General features: G+C 43.3%; 1 protein-coding gene and 1 pseudogene across 1 annotated transcript in view; one reads left to right on the top strand and one right to left on the bottom strand.

The window, feature by feature from the left end:
• SMS (spermine synthase) overlaps positions 1-10,319 on the top strand; it is a 109,397-nt gene that overhangs the window by 87,345 nt on the left and 11,733 nt on the right. The window lies entirely within an intron of this gene.
• On the bottom strand, positions 7,976-9,836 carry LOC102876826 (annotated as a pseudogene).

Consider the following 10,319-nt stretch of genomic DNA (forward strand, 5'->3'; position numbering starts at 1 on the left):
CAAAATCCCCTATCTACCTCTACACTGTCCCTGTCCCCTGACTCCCCCCATCTCCCAATCCCCTGTCTCAATAGTCCCTCTTCTCCCTCTGCCCTATCTGCCTTTCCCATGTCTTCCTCTCCCCTTCTTAATATCCTCTGCCTCACTATCCCCTGTCTCCTCCACCCCTGTCTCCCTCTCCTGTCTCTTCCTTTTCTCCCACTTCCCTGTCTCCATCTCCCTCTCCTCCTTTAGTTAATCTCCCTCTTTGATGTTTCACTCTCATTACCCATATCTCCTGTCTCCCTCTCCTGTCACCTTCTCCTTTGTCTCCCTCTCTCATCTCTCACTCTCTTCTCCCATCTCTCCTTTCTTTCCTCTTCTGTCTCCCTCTGCCTTCTATTTCCCTCTCTCTCAGCCAGGTTTACCTCTTCTCTCCATCTATCTTATATCTCCATCTATATCTTCTTTCTCTCCTCTGTTTCCCATCTATCTCTCCCTTTCTTTTCTCGCACCCTTCTGTCTTTGTTCTCATCTCCCTTCCCTCTATCTCCTGTCCTTTCTCTGGCTCCCTTGTCTCCCATTCCTTCCCACTCTCCTCTTTTCCTTTTTTCTCCCCTCTCTGCTTTCCCTCTGTCTCCTTCACATCTCCCACCCTTCTGCCTCCCTCTCCCCCTCTCCCTTGTCATTCTCTGCAGTGTGTCCTCCTCCCCTCACCTCTCTATTGTTTCTTCCCTGTCTACTTTTCTCATCTCTCATTCTCATCCTCTAGCTGTACTCTCTCTGTTGTCTTTCTTTCCCTTTCTCTGTCTCTGTCTCTCTCTCTGCATGTCCTCTGTCCTCCAACTCTCCTCTCTCATTCCCCTGTGTCTAAGTCTACCTTTTCTCTATCTCCCTTCTCTTCCTCTCACTTGTTCCCCTCCTCTTTCTTCCTCTACTCTCTTTTCCACTCTGCTGTTTCACCCTTCTCTGTCTCCTCTCCTCTATCTCTCTGTTCCTGGTCTCTGACTCATCTCTCCTGTTTCTATCTCCTGGAACTTCCACTCCCATGTCCTCCTGTCTCCCTGCCCTTTCACTCAGCCTCTTCCGTCCATTTGTCTTTCTCTCTCCCCTCTTCCTCCTATGTGTCTTATTCTCCTCTTTTTTTCCCTGTCCCCATTCTCCTTCTCCCCTGTCTCCCCCTCCCTTGATTCCCTCTTTCCTTTCTCCTTCTCCAGATTCTCTTTCCCCCTTGTCTACCTCTCCATTGTCTTCCTCTCCGTGGTCTCTCTCTCCCTTTTGTACTTCTATCCTGTCTCCCTTCGATCTGTTCCTTTCTGTGTTCTCCGTGTCCCTGGTGTCACTAGTACCTCCCAGTTCTCATGTCTCCCTTCTACCTGTCTCCATCTCTTCTGTTTCCATCTCCCTTTCTACATCACTCCTTTCTCCTCCACCCATTTCCCCCTCACTCCTGTCTCTACCACCAGTTTCCCCATCTCTCTCTTTCTCTCTGTTTCCTTTTCATCTCTTTCTCCTCTCTCCCTCTTCCTGGTGCCCTCTTCCATGTCTATTTCCCTTGTCTCTATTATTTCTCCTCTGTTTCTGTTCTTCTTTGTCTTTCTCCCTCTCCTAAGCCTACCTCTCCCTGTGCCTTTCTCTTTTGTCTCCCTCTCCCATCTCCTCCTCATCCTCTCTTTCTCCCTTCCAAATGTCCTTCACTCTGCTGGTTTATTCCCCTCTGTCATCTGTTATTTGTCACCTTTTTTAGGTCCCCTCTCCTCTGTCTGCTTCTCTCTCTTTTTTTTTTAATGCTCTCTCCATGTCCCCTGTCTTTCTGTCCTCTCTTCACTGTCTCCTTTCCATCTTTGTCTCTTGCTCCCCCCTTCTTTCTCCTTTCTGTCTTATTTTTATTGTGTTCTCTCCTCTTTTGTCCTCTCCTTTCCTCTTTGCCATTTCCTTGTCTCACCTTTCCCCTCCTGTTTTCTCAATCTTGTATATGTTGTTCAATTTCTGTTGAATATTGGGTTCTTGATGTTAATAGTTTATACATGATGACGGTTTACTCATTGCCCTTTTTCGTAAGAGTTTTATTTACACTCTGAAAGTAACATTTTGTTATCGTATAATGAAGGCTGATACTTTCGATATTGATTCCAAAGTGTTTGCTATTCAATTATTTACTCTACGTACAGATTGTTATAACTATAATTCAAATGTATGCAGTAATGTCTAAAGCAAATGTAAATAAATTAAGGAATTGTATGAACTATTGCAAACATTAAGTGATAATAGTGTTTGGTTTTTGTACACGATAAACCGTATAATAAAACTGTACATTTTCTGATTTTTATGAGCTGCTACCATCCAATGGAGACAGAGACCATAATTTTATTTTTTGCTTGCTGCCTAGGAGATGTTTGAATGTAATAATTCCATCTAGCATTGTGGGCTTTGCTCGTATTATGAGCTCATGGCACTTGATGAAGACACATCACAGGTTTCTCAATATCCACTGATATTAGCTGCATCTCATGTCGACCCTTCAACTCATCAACACCTCATGCACAAGGGGACAGAAGTGATGTGATCTGTCATGTATTTCACCCCTGGGATCCATGTGATCTCCACTCCCTTGTCTAAGCCTAGAACTTCTGTTGGAACCTCCTAGTATCATAGTAATCCACAAGTGTCTGCTTAAGGAATGGTAGTGGCTGCACACAAAATGTGTGGCAATGAATTGAACCCTGGTATACTGCGGGGACTGCCATGGAAAGAGACAGAAATATGCTAGAGAAAGGTGAGCCTGAGTGTTCCATCAGTCAAGGATAGGAATGCTGCATTTCATTTATTTGAACATGTTTTTCATAGAAGTGATTCTCTGTTAAATATTAGTTATTTTTTTGGACAAAGAGAACCTCACCTCAAATGGTCTATTTACTGCACAGTTAACTACTAGATGCCACCCTCCTTCTGCCTAATGTTGAGTTGTTTCCTCCCTCTCCCTAATTCCTGTGTTTGATTATTGTGAGTATATGACATGATAATGCATTCTTCAAATATGTTGTTTATAGGTTCAATCTGAGTCGTGCTTGACAGCATTAGGCCACTATTCTGCCCCTGGACTATCACTGTCTGATTAAAATGCTTATTTGTATCTATGTGTTTGCACAATCACTTGTGGCTTGTGTGTTCTTTATTAGTAACATTCCCTTTTGGTCATGGAGGATAAAAACAGGGAGACCAGGGTTGATATTCATTTGGAAGGTGTGAGTACTTCTTAGAAGAAATTGTGTTATTTCCACTGTCCCAGTAGGAGTGGAAGGGCCTTGCTGGTGAAGCATATTGCTCCTTGAGTGGAAGCTCTTCTCAGGCCTCTACAGTGATAGCGTGAGACTCTCCATGGTATTTTTTCAATTTAGAAACCAGTCACCTGGAAGAGACTTTTTTTTTTTTTTTTATTTTTACCATGTACATTTGATTTTGGAATGAACTACCAGAGAACTGATTTTCCCACAGGTTTTCAGATGCCATAAATTACACAGTAGTAGACTTCCCATCTTTTCACCTGCCCAGCAACTGTTGGAATCACCGATGAACCTTAACACTAATCACCAAAGTGCCATTTTTTGGTGTATAGGTTTGAAAAATCAAGGATGAAGGATATTTTGGATAATTTGCTTTCATAGCGCCTATGTGAGTTTGAAAAAGGAAGGTGTTCCTGGTACCAGTAATTTTTGTCTCTTTTTGCCTTTTAGTTTCTCTTTTATTTTGTTGCCTGTTCTTCCTTTTATTTTTATGGTTTTTTTAAATATTTTGTTTTTGTTTCTTTTTTTAGGGTATAATTTTTCCTTTTTAAAAATTATTTTTTGTGTGTGGGTGTGTATATATGTACCATCAAATCATATGTAACTGACGTGGAAGGAGATTATCCCTCCTTCTCCAGCCTAGCATTTGGTGTATTCAAACCATGTACCTATGGGATTGCAGTGCAACTTTTTTTTGCCACTGTGCCACCAGATCTCCATTTTTGGTGTGGTGGGTTTTTTTCTTTGTTTGTTTGTTTTATTTTTCTTTAATAGAATTGTTTTCATTCCTTTTAGTTATTGAAAACTAATTTTATTTAAATAATGGTTTCTATTCTTTACATCTCTTTCAGTCAGTTGACCAAGCTATTGTTCTCCAGATTTCTTGGCATAACTTGATGAGCATGTCCAGGGCAGCATCTGTTAGCTGAAATATGTCCCTTGATAAACCATCTATTCTTGGGGCCTAATATTTTGCTATTTCCTTCAAAGCAACTTGAACTGCTTCATTCTTCACCATTGGGTTTTGCCCATACTTTGTTTCATTAAATTCTTCTGTGTCTACCAATTCCTTTTAATACAGGCACTCAGTATATTTTTTTCCATCTACTTTTAATACTTCCTATATCATTTAATATTCTGCCTAAAGCATTTTGGTTTATAGCAATCGAGGTTTGAATTTGTTCTTCAGTTCCTTGAGCTTAAATTTTGAGCAAGTTTGGCCCTTTTGATTTTCTGACTCCTGCTCCTTGCACATTTCATTGTATTATTTTACTTTGTCATCCCGTGCTGCTTTTTGACATCTTCTATTCAGCTCTGTAGTGTTTTGAATTCTTTCTTCTGCTATGGCTTCTGTTTGCTCCAGTGCAATATTCAGAGTTTCTTCTGACATCCACTTTGGTCTTTTTTTCCTCCTCTGTATTCGCAATGACCATTTGCACTCATCCTGGATGTTAACCTTGATATCCTCCCACAGCACCTCAGATCTTCGCTCATTAGTGTTCAAAGGCTCAAACCTGTTCCTGAGATGGTTCTGAAATTCAGGTGTTATAGACTTAAAAGTCTTATTTCTTCCCCCCATGGATTTGGTTTAATTTTCCTCAGCTTCTGCTTGAAACTTGCATATGGTAGTCTGTTCCACAATCACCTCCTGGACTTGTTTTCACAGCTGATTTTGAGCTTCTCCAGCAGTTTTTTTCTCCGCAGATGTAATCAAACGAATTCCTATGCATACCATCCTATGCATGTCACTGATTGTCCAGAACACAATCATTCTATCTTCAGCTTTATTTCTATCACTGAGTGCTTGTTTTTCCTACTACTGAATCTTCTTCTCTGTTCCCAACTTTTGCATTCCAGAGAAGGGTGACCCATCGGAGTGTGGGAACTATAGAAAATTATCATTGATTTTTTTTTTTTTTTTCCATGCAAGCAAGATTCTACTGAAGATTATCCAAAAACGACTGGAACAGCTCAGGAGCAGAGAACTACCAGAAGTTCAGGCCTGGTTTAGAAGGGATCGTGGTACTAGGGATATTGGAGTTGATATTAGATTGATTTTAACTTAAAGCAGGAAATACCCGAAGAATGTCTATCTTTATTTCTTTGATTATGCAAAGGCATTTAACTATGTGGATCATAACAAACTGTGACTGAGTCTGAGAGAAATGGGAATGCCAGAACACTTGATCATGTTAATGGAAAACCTATACTTGCATCAAGAGGCTGTCATCTTGCTTTAGAGGGTGGAGGAACAGCATAGGAGGGGATCGCCCTCTATGAGGTGGATTGATTCAGTGACTGGGGTAATCAGGATGGGAGTGTCAGAGACAGTGTGATTGGCACAGGACAGAGCAGCTTTTAGGGCTGTTGTACATAAGGTCGTTATGAGTTGCAAGCGACTCCGTCGCACATAACAACAAAAACATACTTTACATAGCATTAAAACTGAAAGGGGAAAAGTAAATAACCAGTTGTTATTTCAGATTACATTCCTGTGCTGTTGCTATTAATTTGTAAGGTCTATAGTTAACAAATGCTGATATAATAATTTGAAATTTTTTTCCTTGTCAGAAGCATTTTTTTCAGGATATGTCTGGTCTGAAGAAACAAGGACTTTGATGGCAAAGCAGATTTCCTGTCACTTCAGCTCTTTCTGCCCTTGCAGGATGTTGTTGTTGTTGTTATGTGCCATCGAGTCGCCTTTGACTTATAGCGACCCTATGTACAACAGCCCTAAACTCCGCTCTGTCCTGTGCCAATCGCACCGTCTCTGACACTCCCATCCCAATTACCCCAGTCACTGAATCAATCCACCTCATAGAGGGCCTTCCTCTCCTGCGCCGTCCCTCCACCCTCCCAAGCATGATGTCCCTCTCCAAGGACCGGTCTCTCCTCACAACATGTCCAAAGTAAGTTAGACAGAGCCTCAGAATCCTTGCCTCCAAGGAGCCACCCGGTTTAACCCTTTCCAGGACAAATCTGTTTGTTTTCCTAGCAGTCCATGGTATTCTCAATACTCTTCTCCAGCACCACAGCTCAAAGGCATCAATTCTTCTATCCTCCTTAGGATAGAAAACACAAATGACCTTTCTTCTAACACCACAGCTCCCTCTAGTGGTAGTGCTATCACATTTCTCTCATTAGCTCCACCTAGGGATGTTCAGGTGATGCTGTGACTTTGTCTTGGGCAAGTCCACCAGGTCTTAAGGAATCATGGGGTGTTCTTAGAGGCATACTGTTGAACTCTCATACTGATGGTTGCAGGAGACCTATGAATCATATACATAATCCGGGAAAAGGTGGAATGTATGAAAGTGCACTAAAGACCCTCAGTGAGATAGATTGACGTGATCCATTAAGAAGCCACATATCAGAGATTATGGTAGGGAGGTTTAAGATCTATTGTTATGAGGGTCACTGTGAGTCACAGATGACTTGTTGACCCCTGCTAAGAAGATGTCAACAAGGACAAAAATGTATGAAGGAAGTTGTGGAGATCGAGTCAGCTGGGTTCTGAACTTCGAATCCAGAGGCCAAGATGTCTCTGAGAAATTGAATCCTCCAGGCGTTTTGCTGGAGAAAGATGGGTATTTTCCACCTGGGCTGTTTCCAGTCTCAGATCTCCAGGCTCTGAAGGACTTCTAGCCAGATAGCAATGAGTTGAGTCTGAGGTACTGGACTCAAGTAGCTACAAAAGAAACAAATTAGGTTTCCTCCCCACCTGGGCCTTTTCTTCATATGCTGAGCCCTTCCTGGAGGTGTACGATCTGAGTGATTAGAATGTAATACTGGACATTGTTGCATTGCAAAACTGAATGGAGGTTTAAATCATGACAGCAGCTAAAATGGATTATTTCATGGCCCTCAGTGTGGTCTTTGTGGCATATAATGATTGGAAAAATGCCGAGTCAAACTTACGGTACTGTAAGATGTATATAAAATAGAGGCAGGTCAGAAAGCATTTGAGGATGTGTATGATTAGTCTAAATTTCTCATGTGGAATGGGTCTGTTAGTCTTCCTCCCCGGATTGCTCTTACTGAGGTTCTTCCTTTAGAGGTATATGCTTATTGTTTGTTCTTCTCCTTTTGTTCTGTGGTTCTTGTACATACTTGACTGTTTGATACCTTAGCATTGAATCCTTTAACTGGCATGCTGAAAAATTGCTCTCCTGGGTATTTAAACCTCTGCTGCCTCGCAGCATCCACATCCTGTGATAGAAACTGGAAAAAGAATAGAACCCAAGGCTTTGCCTGTATGTGGGGGTTATGAGCAGGTGGATATGCTTGGCTGTGCTTTGTTCCTCGTTTGGAAGCTGTGTCCTCCTGTGTGATTTACAGCCTCTGGAAACCCAGTGAAGGGTTCACTTTGAATTACTTTTGACTCCTTGTTGTGGAAAGAGTCTTTTTTTTTTTAAATTTTTCGTTTTTATTAAGATTTGGGTACATCAAATAAAATCAACTTTTTTGGGGGGGGTGGAAAAACCAAAACCCACAATAGATAAAAAATTTTCCTGGGCTACAGCAGAACCCAGACAATAATTATATAATTGAAAAAATCTAGATGTTTCATAATTGACCTTTTGATACAAAATGACCTATTAAACTTGCAATTTGTAGTTCTTGATGTTGAGGTCCATAGGACAAGCGAGGAAGTCTTCATCTGAGCTGAAATCCAGAAGGGAGTTATTTAGCTTTTGAATCGTTTTCCTTGTCTAAGAGGTAGCAGCAGCAACAGCTCCCACCTTCTGGGCAGCTTCTTTCGTGGCATGATGAGCCTGTAGAACCGCCCCAGCTTCATCCACCTTGGAGCGGAGAGACTCGTGTGACTCTAGCATGTGCAGCAGCTCAGAGTTGTCTATCTCCAGCAACATCCCTGTAATCTTTCCAGCTAGGGTTGAATGCATTGGTTGGATGAGTGGGAACAGATGTTCTCCCAGCATCTGCTTCTGTTCTTGTGGGGGTGCTGCAGCCAGCATTGAGGCAGTTAGGGGCTCCTGACTCTGCACATGGACTGCAGCCTGTGGGGGCTGTAGAGGCTTTAGCACAGGATGAGGGCTGCGGACATTGGAGGCATAATTGTATGGTGCCACAGCCCGATGAGCCGCAGCAGCTACGGCAGCCCGAGGTGCTAGGTTCTGCACAGTTGTGGGTACACCGACTCTCTGAGTGGTAGTAGGGAGGCTACGAGAGGCCGGAGCATTACCAGCTGGAGCCAGATTGCAACGAGCTGGACGTGGTCCAAACTGGCGTACAGCACTTGGCATTCCTTGGAAGCCTTGCTGCCAGCGTGGATTAAGTCTCATCTGTGCTAGCTGGTTTGGTGTGTAATAAGGAGGTCTTCCCTGAGCCTGTGGAACTGCAGGCACAAAGTAGCCCCCAGCTGCAGGCTGAAACTGATTTAAGATGGCATTGGCAGGGAGTGCTCTCATTCCTACCACCCCCTGCATATACTGGTTGGTCAAGTGAGCCTTTCTTCTTTCCTCTGGGCCAGAGCAACAAACAGTGGCTTAGAGCCCACAATGCGTCCGTTCATCTCCGTGACTGCTTTGGTTGCCTCTTCCGGAGATTAGAAGCAAACAAAGCCAAACCCTTTGCTTCTCCCATCCTCTAGCATCACCTTAGCACTGGTGATGGATCCAAATGGAGAAAATTCTTTTCTTCTCATCATCAATGGTGTCATCCAAATTCTTAATGTAAAGATTCACCCCCTGATAGCGACTAATTCTCTCCTGTTTGAGCTGTTCAAATTTCCGTTTTAACTCAGCCTGCCGTTCAACTTTCTTCTGTGCATGGCCTACAGAGATGATTTTCCCACCAATTTCTTTTCCGTTCATCTCTTCCACAGCCTTATTGTTTTTCGTAACTCACAAAGCCAAAGCCTTTAGATTTCCCAGTGGGATCTCTCATCACCTTGATACTTAGGGTCTTACCAAACAGGCTGAACAGCTCTTTCAAGCTGTCATCATCCATATCTTTCCCAAAGTTCTTGATATAAACATTGGTAAATTCCTTGGCTTTGGCTCCAAGTTCAGCTTCCCACTCTTTACGATACTTGAATCTTCCCACAAAGACTTTGGGGTCATTGAGGAGCATGCCATTCATCTTCTCAATAGCCTTGTCAGCAGCCTCTTGGGTCTCAAAGTGGACAAAGGCATAACCCTTAGAGCCGATCTCATCGCACACCACCTTGCAGGATAAAATATTTCTAAAAGCAGAAAAAGTATCATAAAGTGCCTTGTTATCTATTGATTTGTCCAGGTTCTTGATGAAGACATTTCCCACACCAGATTTTCTCAGAGAGGGATCTCTCTGTGACCACATGATTCGGATTGGCTTTCCCTTAATCACATCAAAGTTCATGGTGTCCAGGGCCCACTCAGTATCAGCTGGCTGCTGGAAGTTGACATATGCATAACCCAGAGAGCGACGGGTGATCATATCTCGGCAGACCCAGATGGACAGCACAGGACCCGCAGGGCTGAACTTTTCATACAGCATGGCTTCGGTGACGTCCGAGTGCAGGTCATCCACATACAGGGAGGCCATGGGGTAGCTGCTGGCTGCAGCATTCATCTCCCCGCCCCCCACTACCCCGACCCCCCGCCAGGAGGACTATTTCTAGAGATCACCACTGGACAAAAGAGGCTCTTCTCAGAGCCGTGACCGGTGTGGCGGCACACACGTGGCAAGAGCGAGGCCAAGAGGCGTTGGACTTGGTTCCGATACACACACAAGAGGGTAAACGGGAGTTCAGAGACAGCTCATAGACTCTGCAGAACCTCAGACAAAAAGGCCCTCTAAAAAACACAATACGGTTTGTTAATTTGCAGCTGCCTAATGTCTGAACCGCCAAATTAAAAAAAACTATATATATTAAAATGGGGACTTCCCCTCCCGAATTCTGAAACTTCTTCACCAGGCAACCAATTGCTTGCTGCTCACAGCGGCCTTCGGGACACTCGTTTTTCTATAAATATAGGCCTCGGGCTCCTGGTGGTTTAAAATTACAACAGCCAGGGGAAGAGGGAAACAAAATATTTGCCGGTGCGGACTCCG

The sequence above is a fragment of the Elephantulus edwardii genome, unplaced genomic scaffold (genome assembly GCF_000299155.1).
Source record: "Elephantulus edwardii isolate Elephantulus edwardi_28Jun2011 unplaced genomic scaffold, EleEdw1.0 scaffold00260, whole genome shotgun sequence".
NCBI lineage: Eukaryota > Metazoa > Chordata > Mammalia > Macroscelidea > Macroscelididae > Elephantulus > Elephantulus edwardii.